Source organism: Oncorhynchus mykiss, chromosome 6 (genome assembly GCF_013265735.2).
Source record: "Oncorhynchus mykiss isolate Arlee chromosome 6, USDA_OmykA_1.1, whole genome shotgun sequence".
Lineage (NCBI taxonomy): Eukaryota > Metazoa > Chordata > Actinopteri > Salmoniformes > Salmonidae > Oncorhynchus > Oncorhynchus mykiss.
In genome coordinates, this window is record NC_048570.1 from 93,907,492 (window position 1) to 93,927,628 (window position 20,137).

At 38.6% G+C, this 20,137-nt stretch overlaps 1 protein-coding gene across 1 annotated transcript in view; it reads left to right on the top strand.

Moving 5' to 3' along the window:
* The first annotated feature begins 235 nt into the window (after window positions 1–235).
* The window catches only part of LOC110519138 (tumor protein p53-inducible protein 11-like), a 107,699-nt gene continuing 87,797 nt past the window's right edge, over window positions 236–20,137 (top strand). Inside the window, exon 1 of the mRNA XM_036981634.1 lies at window positions 236–357. The gene's annotated coding sequence lies outside the window, so the exon portion shown is untranslated. The remainder of the gene's footprint in view (window positions 358–20,137) is intronic.

The window sequence follows — 20,137 nt, forward strand, 5'->3', positions numbered from 1 at the left end:
CTATAATACTGGATATGTTAATCATAGCAAGGTTGTCAATATATTTTTATGTAAAGTAAGCTCTATATGTTGCATATACCTGTATATTATAACTGTATATATTCAGATTAAAAACTAAAATGGACGATTTTGATTCATGAAATATGGCATTCATTCAACCTGTCAATCAATAATTATTCGAAGGCGTTGTGTAGTCCGCGGATTACGGTACATACCTTTGCGCCGCGCAATCCGCTTGTCATACCTTTACGGTAAATGTGTTGGGTTCTGTTTGGACGGGAGTCAGCGTGGCGCTCTGCGAGAGACATACTGCCTTGGATCTGTAAACTATTGGAAGGAAAGTTCCTTGTCTACAAGGTAAGGCGCTCGAAAAACAACTACGTTTACTACTTAAAAAAAAAAAATAGAATAGGTGTTCGTGGTGTTATTGTGGGTATGTTATTTTATGAAACGTTACAAGGTTTCATTTATAGACACGAAGTGCAGTGAACAGACGATTTATGTAAACAATGTTGTGTTTTTACACACATGACTTAACTTTCATACAGACTGGGCGACATGGGCTAAATGATTGCATTTACGCATTGAACAACTCGTAAATATATATCAAATCCTCCTAAATATTACAGAGAAAACATCATTGTTGATAGGTTTTCATTGATTTCAACATGTTATTTAGCTTTTCATCCGCATTTGACTGTTGTCCCGCGTGTGTAGGATACAGTACACTTGTTTGCTGTTGTCTTGTAATTGTATGGCTAATTCTTACTATGGAGAAGCGTCTACTCTTTACTACACCAGACTACGCAGCCTGAATTGTTCTCATTCCCACGTGTCTTACAACAGCCAGGAGGCGGATATCTCCGGGTTAATAATGTGGTATGTCATCCCCTTCCCCCTTCTCGTCCTCCTCTCATCCACATCCAATGATGTTGGACAGCTGCCTATACATTAGCACTATACAGTCATCACATAATGTCATGTACATTAACCAAGCATCCGCCCCTTTTTTTTCAATTTTCGCCTGAGATGACATACCCAAATCTAACTGACTGTAGCTCAGGACCTGAAGCAAGGATATGCATATTCTTGGTACCATTTGAAAGGAAACACTTTGAAGTTTGTGGAAAGGTTAAATTAATTTAGTAGAATATAACATAATAGATCTGGTAAAAGAAAATACAAAGAAATTGGCCAAAGACATTTGTTTTGTACCATCATCTTTGAAATGCAAGAGAAAGGCCATAATGTATTATTCCAGCCCAGGTGCAATTTAGACTTTGGCAACTATATGGCGGCAGTGTATGTGCAACGTTTTAGACTGATCCAATGAACCATTGAATATATGTTAAAAATGTCTGCTGTTCAGGTATGACGAGGATTTCGCGCGCAGAAGTATGTACCGTAATCCGTGGATTCCTTTTAGTCAGGTAGGGAGTTTGGCCTCTCCTTTTAGTCAGGTAGTGAGTTTGGCCTCTCCTTTTAGTCAGGTAGTGAGTTTTAACTCTCCTTTTAGTCAGGTAGTGAGTTTTAACTCTCCTTTTAGTCAGGTAGGGAGTTTGGCCTCTCCTTTTAGTCAGGTAGTGAGTTTGGCCTCTCCTTTTAGTCGGGTAGGGAGTTTTACCTCTCCTTTTAGTCGGGTAGGGAGTTTTACCTCTCCTTTTAGTCGGGTAGGGAGTTTTACCTCTCCTTTTAGTCGGGTAGGGAGTTTTACCTCTCCTTTTAGTCTGGTAGTGGGTTTTACCTGCTTTTAGTCAGGTAGTAAGTTTTACCTCTCCTTTTAGTCAGGTAGTGGGTTTTACCTGCTTTTAGTCGGGTAGTGAGGGCTCTAGTACTACTATATAGGGCTCTGGTCTAAAGTAGTGTACTATATAGGGAATAGGGCTCTGGTCTAAAGTAGTGTACTATATAGGGAAAAGGGCTCTGGTCTATAGTAGTACCACTATATAGGGAACAGGGCTCTGGTCTAAAGTAGTACCACTATATAGGGAATAGGGCTCTGGTCTATAGTAGTACCACTATATAGGGAATATGGCTCTGGTCTATAGTAGTACCACTATATAGGGAATAGGGCTCTGGTCTATAGTAGTACCACTATATAGGGAATAGGGCTCTGGTCTATAGTAGTACCACTATATAGGGAATAGGGCTCTGGTCTATAGTAGTACCACTATATAGGGAACAGGGCTCTGGTCTAAAGTAGTACCACTATATAGGGAATAGGGCTCTGGTCTATAGTAGTACCACTATATAGGGAATATGGCTCTGGTCTATAGTAGTACCACTATATAGGGAATAGGGCTCTGGTCTATAGTAGTACCACTATATAGGGAATAGGGCTCTGGTCTATAGTAGTACCACTATATAGGGAATAGGGCTCTGGTCTATAGTAGTACCACTATATAGGGAATAGGGCTCTGGTCTATAGTAGTACCACTATATAGGGAATAGGGCTCTGGTCTATAGTAGTACCACTATATAGGGAATAGGGCCCTGGTCTATAGTATTACCACTATATAGGGAATAGGGCTCTGGTCTATAGTAGTACCACTATATAGGGAATAGGGCTCTGGTCTATAGTAGTACCACTATATAGGGAATAGGGCTCTGGTCTATATTGGGAATAGGGCTCTGGTCTATAGTAGTACCACTATATAGGGAATAGGGCTCTGGTCTATAGTAGTAACACTATATAGGGAATAGGGCTCTGGTCTATAGTAGTGTACTATATAGGGAATAGGGCTCTGGTCTATAGTAGTACACTATATAGGGAATAGGGCTCTGGTCTATAGTAGTACCACTATATAGGGAATAGGGCTCTGGTCTATAGTAGTACCACTATATAGGGAATAGGGCTCTGGTCTATAGTAGTACCACTATATAGGGAATAGGGCTCTGGTCTATAGTAGTACCACTATATAGGGAATAGGGCTCTGGTCTATAGTAGTACCAATATATAGGGAATAGGGCTCTGGTCTATAGTAGTACCACTATATAGGGAATAGGGCTCTGGTCTATAGTAGTACCACTATATAGGGAATAGGGCTCTGGTCTATATTGGGAATAGGGCTCTGGTCTATAGTAGTACCACTATATAGGGAATAGGGCTCTGGTCTATAGTAGTAACACTATATAGGGAATAGGGCTCTGGTCTATAGTAGTGTACTATATAGGGAATAGGGCTCTGGTCTATAGTAGTACCACTATATAGGGAATAGGGCACTGGTCTATAGTAGTACCACTATATAGGGAATAGGGCTCTGGTCTATAGTAGTACACTATATAGGGAATAGGGCTCTGGTCTATAGTAGTACCACTATATAGGGAATAGGGCACTGGTCTATAGTAGTACCACTATATAGGGAATAGGGCTCTGGTCTATAGTAGTACACTATATAGGGAATAGGGCTCTGGTCTATAGTAGTACCACTATATAGGGAATAGGGCTCTGGTCTATAGTAGTACCACTATATAGGGAATAGGGCTCTGGTCTATAGTAGTACCACTATATAGGGAATAGGGCTCTGGTCTATAGTAGTACCACTATATAGGGAATAGGGCTCTGGTCTATAGTAGTACCACTATATAGGGAATAGGGCTCTGGTCTATAGTAGTACCACTATATAGGGAATACTGTTCCATTTGGGACACATCCAAACAGTTGCACCTTCTGAGATTGTCACAGTGTAGGCTACTGTTGGAGTCCTTTCATTGGTTACATCTCAAATCAATGTCCCTTTGTGAGACTGACTGTGACTGGGAGTGAAGTCATACTACATAATCCCCCCACTGTTCACAGGGCTTTATCTCTCCCTCTCTCTCTGTGTTGTTCACCCTCTCTGTTCAGGGCTTTATCTCTCTCTCTCTCTCTGTTCAGGGCTTTATCTCTCTCTCTCTCTCTGTGTTGTTCACCCTCTCTGTTCAGGGCTTTATCTCTCTCTCTCTCTCTGTGTTGTTCGCCCTCTCTGTTCAGGGCTTTATCTCTCTCTCTATCTCTGTTCAGGGCTTTATCTCTCTCTCTCTCTCTGTTCAGGGCTTTATCTCTCTCTCTCTCTCTGTGTTGTTCACCCTCTCTGTTCAGGGCTTTATCTCTCCCTCTCTCTCTGTGTTGTTCACCCTCTCTGTTCAGGGCTTTATCTCTCCCTCTCTCTCTGTGTTGTTCACCCTCTCTGTTCAGGGCTTTATCTCTCTCTCTCTCTCTCTCTGTGTTGTTCACCCTCTCTGTTCAGGGCTTTATCTCTCTCTCTCTCTCTCTCTCTGTTCAGGGCTTTATCTCTCTCTCTCTGCTGTTCACTCTCTCTGTTGTTCACCCTCTCTGTTCAGGGCTTTATCTCTCTCTCTCTCTCTGTTCAGGGCTTTATCTCTCTCTCTCTGCTGTTCACTCTCTCTGTTGTTCACCCTCTCTGTTCAGGGCTTTATCTTTCTCTCTGTTGTTCACCCTCTCTGTTCAGGGCTTTATCTCTCTCTCTGTTGTTCACCCTCTCTGTTCAGGGCTTTATCTCTCTCTCTGTTGTTCACCCTCTCTGTTCAGGGCTTTATCTCTCTCTCTGTTGTTCACCCTCTCTGTTCAGGGCTTTATCTTTCTCTCTGTTGTTCACCCTCTCTGTTCAGGGCTTTATCTCTCTCTCTGTTGTTCACCCTCTCTGTTCAGGGCTTTATCTCTCTCTCTGTTGTTCACCCTCTCTGTTCAGGGCTTTATCTCTCTCTCTGTTGTTCACCCTCTCTGTTCAGGGCTTTATCTCTCTCTCTGTTGTTCACCCTCTCTGTTCAGGGCTTTATCTCTCTCTCTGTTGTTCACCCTCTCTGTTCAGGGCTTTATCTCTCTCTCTGTTGTTCACCCTCTCTGTTCAGGGCTTTATCTCTCTCTCTGTTGTTCACCCTCTCTGTTCAGGGCTTTATCTCTCTCTCTGTTGTTCACCCTCTCTGTTCAGGGCTTTATCTCTCTCTCTGTTGTTCACCCTCTCTGTTCAGGGCTTTATCTCTCTCTCTGTTGTTCACCCTCTCTGTTCAGGGCTTTATCTCTCTCTCTGTTGTTCACCCTCTCTGTTCAGGGCTTTATCTCTCTCTCTGTTGTTCACCCTCTCTGTTCAGGGCTTTATCTCTCTCTCTGTTGTTCACCCTCTCTGTTCAGGGCTTTATCTCTCTCTCTGTTGTTCACCCTCTCTGTTCAGGGCTTTATCTCTCTCTCTTATATATATATATACATGCAAAATACCTGCTGTTAACTTTTAAATGATTGGAATGAATTATCCAAAGAGAGTGTAAAGATTTTGCATATATATATACAGGGAGTACCAGTACCAGATCAATGTGGACCTATATACAGGGAGTACCAGTACCAGATCAATGTGGACCTATATACAGGGAGTACCAGTACCAGATCAATGTGGACCTATATACAGGGAGTACCAGTACCAGATCAATGTGGACCTATATACAGGGAGTACCAGTACCAGATCAATGTGGACCTATATACAGGGAGTACCAGTACCAGATCAATGTGGACCTATATACAGGGAGTACCAGTACCAGATCAATGTGGACCTATATACAGGGAGTACCAGTACCAGATCAATGTGGACCTATATACAGGGAGTACCAGTACCAGATCAATGTGGACCTATATACAGGAAGTCCCAGTACCAGATCAATGTGATGGGGTACGAGGTATTAGAGGTAGATATGTACATGAAGGCAGGGTGAAGTGACTAGGCATCAGGATAGATAATAATAAGGTAGATATGCACATGAAGGCAGGGTGAAGTGACTAGACATCAGGATAGATAATAATAAGGTATTTGAGGTAGATATGTACATGAAGGCAGGGTGAAGTGACTAGACATCAGGATAGATAATAATAAGGTATTTGAGGTAGATATGTACATGAAGGCAGGGTGAAGTGACTAGACATCAGGATAGATAATAATGAGGTATTTGAGGTAGATATGTACATGAAGGCAGGGTAAAGTGACTAGACATCAGGAGAGATAATAATAAGGTATTTGAGGTAGATATGCACATGAAGGCAGGGTAAAGTGACTAGACATCAGGATAGATAATAACAAATGAAGAGTGTGTGTTTGTGCTGTGTCGGTGTGTGTGAATGTGTTTGGGTTTTCTGTGGGTGTGCCAATGTAGTGTGTGTGTGTGTGTGTGTAAGGTATCTGTATATAAAGTGGTTGGGCTGCAGGTGCAGGAAAGTCATTATACGGCCAGGACTCTCTGGTTGGGCCACTTTGTGTTTGTGATTGTGCCTTTATAGACCCAGGGACTGTGGAAGCTGTAACTCACAGTTAAGAGGGCTAAGAGTATTAACTCACTAAGTTTAGGAGAACTACATGTCAAATATTCTGTGTGTGTGTGTGCGCGTTTGTGTGTGTGTGTGTGTGTGTGTGTGCACGTTTTTGTGTGTGTGTGTGTGTGTGCACGTTTTTGTGTGTGTGTGTGTGTCTGCACGTTTTTGTGTGTGTGTGTGTCTGCACGTTTTTGTGTGTGTCTGTGTGTGTGCACGTTTTTGTGTGTGTGTGTCTGCACGTTTTTGTGTGTGTGTGATTGTGATATTGTGTGTGATGGTATGTGTGTGATTGTGATGGTGTGTGTGAGTGTGATGGTGTGTGTGTGGTGTGTGTGTGTGATGGTGTGTGGGTAATGGTGTGTGTGTGTGGGTGATGGTGTGTGTGTGTGATTGTGATGGTGTGTGTGATGGTGTGTGGGTGATTGTGGGTGATGGTGTGTGTGATGGTGTGTGTGTGTGTATATAATGACCCGCTCCTCCATCATCATGGTGACAGGAAGGTAGTTGGGTCATTCCACCTCACGAGGAAGAGGAAGACCACGAGGAAGACCGCTTCCTCACCCACCATCTCAGATTGGTCCGACATCCTTTCTGGAGGTAGAAACAGATACGATTAGCATTCCTGGTCAAAACTAGTGCACTATATAGGGAATAGGGCTCTGGTCTATAGTAGTACACTATATAGGGAATAGGGCTCTGGTCTATAGTAGTACCACTATATAGGGAATAGGGCTCTGGTCTATAGTAGTACCACTATATAGGGAATAGGGCTCTGGTCTATAGTAGTACCACTATATAGGGAATAGGGCTCTGGTCTATAGTAGTGCACTATATAGGGAATAGGGCTCTGGTCTATAGTAGTACCACTATATAGGGAATAGGGCTCTGGTCTATAGTAGTACCACTATATAGGGAATAGGGCTCTGGTCTATAGTAGTGCACTATATAGGGAATAGGGCTCTGGTCTATAGTAGTGCACTATATAGGGAATAGGGCTCTGGTCTATAGTAGTACCACTATATAGGGAATAGGGCTCTGGTCTATAGTAGTACCACTATATAGGGAATAGGGCTCTGGTCTATAGTAGTACCACTATATAGGGAATAGGGCTCTGGTCTATAGTAGTACACTATATAGGGAATAGGGCTCTGGTCTATAGTAGTACCACTATATAGGGAATAGGGCTCTGGTCTATAGTAGTACCACTATATAGGGAATAGGGCTCTGGTCTATAGTAGTACACTATATAGGGAATAGGGCTCTGGTCTATAGTAGTACCACTATATAGGGAATAGGGCTCTGGTCTATAGTAGTACCACTATATAGGGAATAGGGCTCTGGTCTATAGTAGTACCACTATATAGGGAATAGGGCTCTGGTCTATAGTAGTACCACTATATAGGGAATAGGGCTCTGGTCTATAGTAGTACCCCTATATAGGGAATAGGGCTCTGATCTATAGTAGTACCACTATATAGGGAATAGGGCTCTGGTCTATAGTAGTACCACTATATAGGGAATATTGCACTGGTCTATAGTAGTACCACTATATAGGGAATAGGGCACTGGTCTATAGTAGTACCACTATATAGGGAATAGGGCTCTGGTCTATAGTAGTGCTCTATATAGGGAATAGGGCTCTGGTCTATAGTAGTACCACTATATAGGGAATAGGGCACTGGTCTATAGTAGTACCACTATATAGGGAATAGTGCTCTGTTCTATAGTAGTGTACTATATAGGGAATAGGGCTCTGGTCTATAGTAGTACCACTATATAGGGAATAGTGCTCTGTTCCCTAGTAGTACCACTATATAGGGAATAGGGCCCTGGTCTATAGTAGTACCACTATATAGGGAATAGGGCACTGGTCTATAGTAGTACCACTATATAGGGAATAGGGCCCTGGTCTATAGTAGTACCACTATATAGGGAATAGGGCACTGGTCTATAGTAGTACCACTATATAGGGAATAGGGCTCTGGTCTATAGTAGTACCACTATATAGGGAATAGGGCTCTGGTCTATAGTAGTACCACTATATAGGTAATAGGGCTCTGGTCTATAGTAGTACCACTATATAGGGAATAGGGCTCTGGTCTATAGTAGTACCACTATATAGGGAATAGGGCTCTGGTCTATAGTAGTACCACTATATAGGGAATAGGGCTCTGGTCTATAGTAGTACCAATATATAGGGAATAGGGCTCTGGTCTATAGTAGTACCACTATATAGGGAATAGGGCTCTGGTCTATAGTAGTACCACTATATAGGGAATAGGGCTCTGGTCTATAGTAGTACCACTATATAGGGAATAGGGCACTGGTCTATAGTAGTACCACTATATAGGGAATAGGGCTCTGGTCTATAGTAGTACCACTATATAGGGAATAGGGCTCTGGTCTATAGTAGTACACTATATAGGGAATAGGACTCTGGTCTATAGTAGTACCACTATATAGGGAATAGGGCTCTGGTCTATAGTAGTACCACTATATAGGGAATAGGGCTCTGGTCTATAGTAGTACCACTATATAGGGAATAGGGCTCTGGTCTATAGTAGTACCAATATATAGGGAATAGGGCTCTGGTCTATAGTAGTACCACTATATAGGGAATAGGGCTCTGGTCTATAGTAGTACAACTATATAGGGAATAGGGCTCTGGTCTATAGTAGTGTACTATATAGGGAATAGGGCCCTGGTCTATAGTAGTACCACTATATAGGGAATAGGGCTCTGGTCTATAGTAGTACCACTATATAGGGAATAGGGCTCTGGTCTATAGTAGTACCGCTATATAGGGAATAGGGCTCTGGTCTATAGTAGTACCACTATATAGGGAATAGGACTCTGGTCTATAGTAGTGTACTATATAGGGAATAGGGCTCTGGTCTATAGTAGTACCACTATATAGGGAATAGGGCTCTGGTCTATAGTAGTACCACTATATAGGGAATAGGGCACTGGTCTATAGTAGTACCACTATATAGGGAATAGGACTCTGGTCTATAGTAGTGTACTATGAAGGGAATAGGGCTCTATAGTAGTGTACTATGAAGGGAATAGTTTGCCGTTTTCAATGCAGACCTCTGCTCTGCTGATCTCTCCACCTCTCACAGACAAAGTGCTTTTTCATGGCTGCCAAAGGGCCTAAACAGTTGAACTAAGATTATAATGGGTTCTGGTGGTAGAATACAGTTGAACTAAGATTATAATGGGTTCTGGTGGTGGAATACAGTTGAACTAAGATTATAATGGGTTCTGGTGGTAGAATACAGTTGAACTAAGATTATAATGGGTTCTGGTGGAATACAGTTGAACTGAGATTATAATGGGTTCTAGTGGAATACAGTTGAACTAAGATTATAATGGGTTCTGGTGGTGGAATACAGTTGAACTAAGATTATAATGGTTCTGGTGGTGGAATACAGTTGAACTGAGATTATAATGAGTTCTGGTGGAGAAATACAGTTGAACTAAGATTATAATGGGTTCTGGTGGTAGAATACAGTTGAACTAAGATTATAATGGGTTCTGGTGGTAGAATACAGTTGAACTAAGATTATAATGGGTTCTGGTGGTAGAATACAGTTGAACTAAGATTATAATGGGTTCTGGTGGTGAAATACAGTTGAACTAAGATTATAATGGGTTCTGGTGGTAGAATACAGTTGAACTAAGATTATAATTGGTTCTGGTGGTGAAATACAGTTGAACTAAGATTATAATGGGTTCTGGTGGTAGAATACAGTTGAACTAAGATTATAATGGGTTCTGATGGTGGAATACAGTTGAACTAAGATTATAATGGGTTCTGGTAGAATACAGTTGAACTAAGATTATAATGGGTTCTGGTAGAATACAGTTGAACTAAGATTATAATGGGTTCTGGTGGTAGAATACAGTTGAACTAAGATTATAATGGGTTCTGGTGGTGGAATACAGTTGAACTAAGATTATAATGGGTTCTGGTGGTGGAATACAGTTGAACTGAGATTATAATGGGTTCTGATGGTGGAATACAGTTGAACTAAGATTATAATGGGTTCTGGTGGTAGAATACAGTTGAACTAAGATTATAATGGGTTCTGGTAGAATACAGTTGAACTAAGATTATAATGGTTCTGGTGGTAGAATACAGTTGAACTAAGATTATAATGGGTTCTGGTGGTGGAATACAGTTGAACTAAGATTATAATGGGTTCTGGTGGTGGAATACAGTTGAACTAAGATTATAATGGGTTCTGGTGGTGGAATACAGTTGAACTAAGATTATAATGGGTTCTGGTGGTAGAATACAGTTGAACTAAGATTATAATGGGTTCTGGTGGTGGAATACAGTTGAACTAAGATTATAATGGGTTCTGGTGGTGGAATACAGTTGAACTAAGATTATAATGGGTTCTGGTGGAGAATTACAGTTGAACTAAGATTATAATGGGTTCTGGTGGAATACAGTTGAACTAAGATTATAATGGGTTCTGGTGGAGAAATACAGTTGAACTAAGATTATAATGGGTTCTGGTGGAATACAGTTGAACTAAGATTATAATGGGTTCTGGTAGTGAAATACAGTTGAACTAAGATTATAATGGGTTCTGGTAGAATACAGTTGAACTAAGATTATAATGGGTTCTGGTGGTGGAATACAGTTGAACTAAGATTATAATGGGTTCTGGTGGTGGAATACAGTTGAACTAAGATTATAATGGGTTCTGGTGGAGAAATACAGTTGAACTAAGATTATAATGGGTTCTGGTGATAGAATACAGTTGAACTGAGATTATAATGGGTTCTGAGGGTAGAATACAGTTGAACTAAGATTATAATGGGTTCTGGTGGTAGAATATAGTTGAACTAAGATTATAATGGGTTCTGGTGGTAGAATACAGTTGAACTGAGATTATAATGGGTTCTGATGGTGGAATACAGTTGAACTAAGATTATAATGGGTTCTGGTGGTGGAATACAGTTGAACTAAGATTATAATGGGTTCTGGTGGTGGAATACAGTTGAACTAAGATTATAATGGGTTCTGGTGGTAGAATACAGTTGAACTAAGATTATAATGGGTTCTGGTGGAATACAGTTGAACTAAGATTATAATGGGTTCTGATGGAATACAGTTGAACTGAGATTATAATGGGTTCTGGTGGAGAAATACAGTTGAACTAAGATTATAATGGGTTCTGGTGGAATACAGTTGAACTAAGATTATAATGGGTTCTGATGGTGAAATACAGTTGAACTAAGATTATAATGGGTTCTGGTGGAGAAATACAGTTGAACTAAGGTTATAATGGGTTCTGGTGGTAGAATACAGTTGAACTAAGATTATAATGGGTTCTGGTGGTAGAATACAGTTGAACTAAGATTATAATGGGTTCTGGTGGAATACAGTTGAACTAAGATTATAATGGGTTCTGATGGAATACAGTTGAACTGAGATTATAATGGGTTCTGGTGGAGAAATACAGTTGAACTAAGATTATAATGGGTTCTGATGGAATACAGTTGAACTGAGATTATAATGGGTTCTGGTGGTGGAATACAGTTGAACTAAGATTATAATGGGTTCTGGTGGAATACAGTTGAACTAAGATTATAATGGGTTCTGGTGGTGGAATACAGTTGAACTAAGATTATAATGGGTTCTGGTGGAATATAGTTGAACTAAGATTATAATGGGTTCTGGTGGAATACAGTTGAACTAAGATTATAATGGGTTCTGGTGGTGGAATACAGTTGAACTAAGATTATAATTGGTTCTGGTGGTGAAATACAGTTGAACTAAGATTATAATGGGTTCTGGTGGTAGAATACAGTTGAACTAAGATTATAATGGGTTCTGATGGTGGAATACAGTTGAACTAAGATTATAATGGGTTCTGGTAGAATACAGTTGAACTAAGATTATAATGGGTTCTGGTAGAATACAGTTGAACTAAGATTATAATGGGTTCTGGTGGTAGAATACAGTTGAACTAAGATTATAATGGGTTCTGGTGGTGGAATACAGTTGAACTAAGATTATAATGGGTTCTGGTGGTGGAATACAGTTGAACTGAGATTATAATGGGTTCTGATGGTGGAATACAGTTGAACTAAGATTATAATGGGTTCTGGTGGTAGAATACAGTTGAACTAAGATTATAATGGGTTCTGGTAGAATACAGTTGAACTAAGATTATAATGGTTCTGGTGGTAGAATACAGTTGAACTAAGATTATAATGGGTTCTGGTGGTGGAATACAGTTGAACTAAGATTATAATGGGTTCTGGTGGTGGAATACAGTTGAACTAAGATTATAATGGGTTCTGGTGGAGAATTACAGTTGAACTAAGATTATAATGGGTTCTGGTGGAATACAGTTGAACTAAGATTATAATGGGTTCTGGTGGAGAAATACAGTTGAACTAAGATTATAATGGGTTCTGGTGGAATACAGTTGAACTAAGATTATAATGGGTTCTGGTAGTGAAATACAGTTGAACTAAGATTATAATGGGTTCTGGTAGAATACAGTTGAACTAAGATTATAATGGGTTCTGGTGGTGGAATACAGTTGAACTAAGATTATAATGGGTTCTGGTGGTGGAATACAGTTGAACTAAGATTATAATGGGTTCTGGTGGAGAAATACAGTTGAACTAAGATTATAATGGGTTCTGGTGATAGAATACAGTTGAACTGAGATTATAATGGGTTCTGAGGGTAGAATACAGTTGAACTAAGATTATAATGGGTTCTGGTGGTAGAATATAGTTGAACTAAGATTATAATGGGTTCTGGTGGTAGAATACAGTTGAACTGAGATTATAATGGGTTCTGATGGTGGAATACAGTTGAACTAAGATTATAATGGGTTCTGGTGGTGGAATACAGTTGAACTAAGATTATAATGGGTTCTGGTGGTGGAATACAGTTGAACTAAGATTATAATGGGTTCTGGTGGAATACAGTTGAACTAAGATTATAATGGGTTCTGATGGTGAAATACAGTTGAACTAAGATTATAATGGGTTCTGGTGGAGAAATACAGTTGAACTAAGGTTATAATGGGTTCTGGTGGTAGAATACAGTTGAACTAAGATTATAATGGGTTCTGGTGGTAGAATACAGTTGAACTAAGATTATAATGGGTTCTGGTGGAATACAGTTGAACTAAGATTATAATGGGTTCTGATGGAATACAGTTGAACTGAGATTATAATGGGTTCTGGTGGAGAAATACAGTTGAACTAAGATTATAATGGGTTCTGATGGAATACAGTTGAACTGAGATTATAATGGGTTCTGGTGGTGGAATACAGTTGAACTAAGATTATAATGGGTTCTGGTGGAATACAGTTGAACTAAGATTATAATGGGTTCTGGTGGTAGAATACAGTTGAACTAAGATTATAATGGGTTCTGGTGGTGGAATACAGTTGAACTAAGATTATAATGGGTTCTGGTGGTAGAATACAGTTTAACTAAGATTATAATGGGTTCTGGTGGAATACAGTTGAACTGAGATTATAATGGGTTCTAGTGGAATACAGTTGAACTAAGATTATAATGGGTTCTGGTGGTGGAATACAGTTGAACTGAGATTATAATCAGTTCTGGTGGAGAAATACAGTTGAACTAAGATTATAATGGGTTCTGGTGGTAGAATACAGTTGAACTAAGATTATAATGGGTTCTGGTGGTAGAATACAGTTGAACTAAGATTATAATGGGTTCTGGTGGTAGAATACAGTTGAACTAAGATTATAATGGGTTCTGGTGGTGAAATACAGTTGAACTAAGATTATAATGGGTTCTGGTGGTGGAATACAGTTGAACTAAGATTATAATGGGTTCTGGTGGTGGAATACAGTTGAACTAAGATTATAATGGGTTCTGGTGGAATACAGTTGAACTAAGATTATAATGGGTTCTGGTGGTGGAATACAGTTGAACTAAGATTATAATGGGTTCTGGTGGAATATAGTTGAACTAAGATTATAATGGGTTCTGGTGGAATACAGTTGAACTAAGATTATAATGGGTTCTGGTGGTGGAATACAGTTGAACTAAGATTATAATTGGTTCTGGTGGTGAAATACAGTTGAACTAAGATTATAATGGGTTCTGGTGGTAGAATACAGTTGAACTAAGATTATAATGGGTTCTGATGGTGGAATACAGTTGAACTAAGATTATAATGGGTTCTGGTAGAATACAGTTGAACTAAGATTATAATGGGTTCTGGTAGAATACAGTTGAACTAAGATTATAATGGGTTCTGGTGGTAGAATACAGTTGAACTAAGATTATAATGGGTTCTGGTGGTAGAATACAGTTGAACTAAGATTATAATGGGTTCTGGTGGTAGAATACAGTTGAACTAAGATTATAATGGGTTCTGGTGGTAGAATACAGTTGAACTAAGATTATAATGGGTTATGGTGGTAGAATACAGTTGAACTAAGATTATAATGGGTTCTGGTGGTAGAATACAGTTGAACTAAGATTATAATGGGTTCTGGTAGAATACAGTTGAACTAAGATTATAATGGGTTCTGGTGGTGGAATACAGTTGAACTAAGATTATAATGGGTTCTGGTGGTAGAATACAGTTGAACTAAGATTATAATGGGTTCTGGTGGTAGAATACAGTTGAACTAAGATTATAATGGGTTCTGGTAGAATACAGTTGAACTAAGATTATAATGGGTTCTGGTAGAATACAGTTGAACTAAGATTATAATGGGTTCTGGTGGTGGAATACAGTTGAACTAAGATTATAATGGGTTCTGATGGTGGAATACAGTTGAACTAAGATTATAATGGGTTCTGGTGGTAGAATACAGTTGAACTAAGATTATAATGGGTTCTGGTGGTAGAATACAGTTGAACTAAGATTATAATGGGTTCTGGTAGTGAAATACAGTTGAACTAAGATTATAACGGGTTCTGGTGGTAGAATACAGTTGAACTAAGATTATAATGGGTTCTGGTAGAATACAGTTGAACTAAGATTATAATGGGTTCTGGTAGTGAAATACAGTTGAACTAAGATTATAATGGGTTCTGGTGGAATACAGTTGAACTAAGATTATAATGGGTTCTGGTGGTAGAATACAGTTGAACTAAGATTATAATGGGTTCTGGTGGTGGAATACAGTTGAACTAAGATTATAATGGGTTCTAGTGGTAGAATACAGTTGAACTAAGATTATAATGGGTTCTGGTAGAATACAGTTGAACTAAGATTATAATGGGTTCTAGTGGTAGAATACAGTTGAACTAAGATTATAATGGGTTCTGGTGAAATACAGTTGAACTAAGATTATAATGGGTTCTGGTGAAATACAGTTGAACTAAGATTATAATGGGTTCTGGTGGTGAAATACAGTTGAACTAAGATTATAATGGGTTCTGGTGAAATACAGTTGAACTAAGATTATAATGGGTTCTGGTGGTGAAATACAGTTGAACTAAGATTATAATGGGTTCTGGTGGTAGAATACAGTTGAACTAAGATTATAATGGGTTCTGGTGGTAGAATACAGTTGAACTAAGATTATAATGGGTTCTGGTGGTAGAATACAGTTGAACTAAGATTATAATGGGTTCTGGTGGAATACAGTTGAACTAAGATTATAATGGGTTCTGGTGGTAGAATACAGTTGAACTAAGATTATAATGGGTTCTGGTGAAATACAGTTGAACTAAGATTATAATGGGTTCTGGTGGTAGAATACAGTTGAACTAAGATTATAATGGGTTCTGGTGGTGGAATACAGTTGAACTGAGATTATAATGGGTTCTGGTGGAATACAGTTGAACTAAGATTATAATGGGTTCTGGTGGTAGAATACAGTTGAACTAAGATTATAATGGGTTCTGGTGGTAGAATACAGTTGAACTAAGATTATAATGGGTTCTGGTGGAATACAGTTGAACTAAGATTATAATGGGTTCTGGTGGTAGAATACAGTTGAACTAAGATTATAATGGGTTCTGGTGGTAGAATACAGTTGAACTAAGATTATAATGGGTTCTGGTGGAATACAGTTGAACTAAGATTATAATGGGTTCTGGTGATGAAATACAGTTGAACTGAGATTATAATGGGTTCTGGTGGTGAAATACAGTTGAACTAAGATTATAATGGGTTCTGGTGGTAGAATACAGTTGAACTAAGATTATAATGGGTTCTGGTGGTAGAATACAGTTGAACTAAGATTATAATGGGTTCTGGTGGTAGAATACAGTTGAACTAAGATTATAATGGGTTCTGGTGGTAGAATACAGTTGAACTGAGATTATAATGGGTTCTGGTGAAATACAGTTGAACTAAGATTATAATGGGTTCTGGTGGTAGAATACAGTTGAACTAAGATTATAATGGGTTCTGGTAGAATACAGTTGAACTAAGATTATAATGGGTTCTGGTGGTGAAATACAGTTGAACTAAGATTATAATGGGTTCTGGTGGTGAAATACAGTTGAACTAAGATTATAATGGGTTCTGGTGGTAGAATACAGTTGAACTAAGATTATAATGGGTTCTGGTGGAATACAGTTGAACTAAGATTATAATGGGTTCTGATGGTGGAATACAGTTGAACTAAGATTATAATGGGTTCTGGTGGTAGAATACAGTTGAACTAAGATTATAATGGGTTCTGGTGGTAGAATACAGTTGAACTAAGATTATAATGGGTTCTGGTGATAGAATACAGTTGAACTAAGATTATAATGGGTTCTGGTGGTAGAATACAGTTGAACTAAGATTATAATGGGTTCTGGTGGTAGAATACAGTTGAACTAAGATTATAATGGGTTCTGGTGGTAGAATACAGTTGAACTAAGATTATAATGGGTTATGGTGGTAGAATACAGTTGAACTAAGATTATAATGGGTTCTGGTGGTAGAATACAGTTGAACTAAGATTATAATGGGTTCTGGTAGAATACAGTTGAACTAAGATTATAATGGGTTCTGGTGGTGGAATACAGTTGAACTAAGATTATAATGGGTTCTGGTGGTAGAATACAGTTGAACTAAGATTATAATGGGTTCTGGTGGTAGAATACAGTTGAACTAAGATTATAATGGGTTCTGGTAGAATACAGTTGAACTAAGATTATAATGGGTTCTGGTAGAATACAGTTGAACTAAGATTATAATGGGTTCTGGTGGTGGAATACAGTTGAACTAAGATTATAATGGGTTCTGATGGTGGAATACAGTTGAACTAAGATTATAATGGGTTCTGGTGGTAGAATACAGTTGAACTAAGATTATAATGGGTTCTGGTGGTAGAATACAGTTGAACTAAGATTATAATGGGTTCTGGTAGTGAAATACAGTTGAACTAAGATTATAACGGGTTCTGGTGGTAGAATACAGTTGAACTAAGATTATAATGGGTTCTGGTAGAATACAGTTGAACTAAGATTATAATGGGTTCTGGTAGTGAAATACAGTTGAACTAAGATTATAATGGGTTCTGGTGGAATACAGTTGAACTAAGATTATAATGGGTTCTGGTGGTAGAATACAGTTGAACTAAGATTATAATGGGTTCTGGTGGTGGAATACAGTTGAACTAAGATTATAATGGGTTCTAGTGGTAGAATACAGTTGAACTAAGATTATAATGGGTTCTGGTAGAATACAGTTGAACTAAGATTATAATGGGTTCTAGTGGTAGAATACAGTTGAACTAAGATTATAATGGGTTCTGGTGAAATACAGTTGAACTAAGATTATAATGGGTTCTGGTGAAATACAGTTGAACTAAGATTATAATGGGTTCTGGTGGTGAAATACAGTTGAACTAAGATTATAATGGGTTCTGGTGAAATACAGTTGAACTAAGATTATAATGGGTTCTGGTGGTGAAATACAGTTGAACTAAGATTATAATGGGTTCTGGTGGTAGAATACAGTTGAACTAAGATTATAATGGGTTCTGGTGGTAGAATACAGTTGAACTAAGATTATAATGGGTTCTGGTGGTAGAATACAGTTGAACTAAGATTATAATGGGTTCTGGTGGAATACAGTTGAACTAAGATTATAATGGGTTCTGGTGGTAGAATACAGTTGAACTAAGATTATAATGGGTTCTGGTGAAATACAGTTGAACTAAGATTATAATGGGTTCTGGTGGTAGAATACAGTTGAACTAAGATTATAATGGGTTCTGGTGGTGGAATACAGTTGAACTGAGATTATAATGGGTTCTGGTGGAATACAGTTGAACTAAGATTATAATGGGTTCTGGTGGTAGAATACAGTTGAACTAAGATTATAATGGGTTCTGGTGGTAGAATACAGTTGAACTAAGATTATAATGGGTTCTGGTGGAATACAGTTGAACTAAGATTATAATGGGTTCTGGTGGTAGAATACAGTTGAACTAAGATTATAATGGGTTCTGGTGGTAGAATACAGTTGAACTAAGATTATAATGGGTTCTGGTGGAATACAGTTGAACTAAGATTATAATGGGTTCTGGTGATGAAATACAGTTGAACTGAGATTATAATGGGTTCTGGTGGTGAAATACAGTTGAACTAAGATTATAATGGGTTCTGGTGGTAGAATACAGTTGAACTAAGATTATAATGGGTTCTGGTGGTAGAATACAGTTGAACTAAGATTATAATGGGTTCTGGTGGTAGAATACAGTTGAACTAAGATTATAATGGGTTCTGGTGGTAGAATACAGTTGAACTGAGATTATAATGGGTTCTGGTGAAATACAGTTGAACTAAGATTATAATGGGTTCTGGTGGTAGAATACAGTTGAACTAAGATTATAATGGGTTCTGGTAGAATACAGTTGAACTAAGATTATAATGGGTTCTGGTGGTGAAATACAGTTGAACTAAGATTATAATGGGTTCTGGTGGTGAAATACAGTTGAACTAAGATTATAATGGGTTCTGGTGGTAGAATACAGTTGAACTAAGATTATAATGGGTTCTGGTGGAATACAGTTGAACTAAGATTATAATGGGTTCTGGTGGTGGAATACAGTTGAACTAAGATTATAATGGGTTCTGGTGGTAGAATACAGTTGAACTAAGATTATAATGGGTTCTGGTAGAATACAGTTGAACTAACATTATAATGGGTTCTGGTGGTGAAATACAGTTGAACTAAGATTATAATGGGTTCTGGTGGTGAAATACAGTTGAACTAAGATTATAATGGGTTCTGGTGAAATACAGTTGAACTAAGATTATAATGGGTTCTGATGGTAGAATACAGTTGAACTAAGATTATAATGGGTTCTGGTGGTGGAATACAGTTGAACTGAGATTATAATGGGTTCTGGTGGTGGAATACAGTTGAACTGAGATTATAATGGGTTCTGGTGATAGAATACAGTTGAACTAAGATTATAATGGGTTCTGGTGGTAGAATACAGTTGAACTAAGATTATAATGGGTTCTGGTGGTAGAATACAGTTGAACTAAGATTATAATGGGTTCTGATGGTAGAATACAGTTGAACTAAGATTATAATGGGTTATCACCTAGACATCATTCATTTAAAAGTTGTATTTTTAATGATCCTGACTCAGACTTGGGTTGTATTTAATCTCAATAGCAGCAGTATTCTGGTGCCAACTGAGCCAGTTGTATTCATCTGGTTTTGACACAGCTAGTAATGTGTTTGGCTTTGTGCTTCTCACAATGCCACTCATTATGTGTCTGATAGAGCCAACTAGCCACGTGTTTGGCTGGCTGAAGTTGCCAAGTCATTCAGGACAGGGAGAAAGGGAGAGACAACACTGTATATATATAGACGTAATATGACGTCTGTAATGTCTTTTATTCTTTTG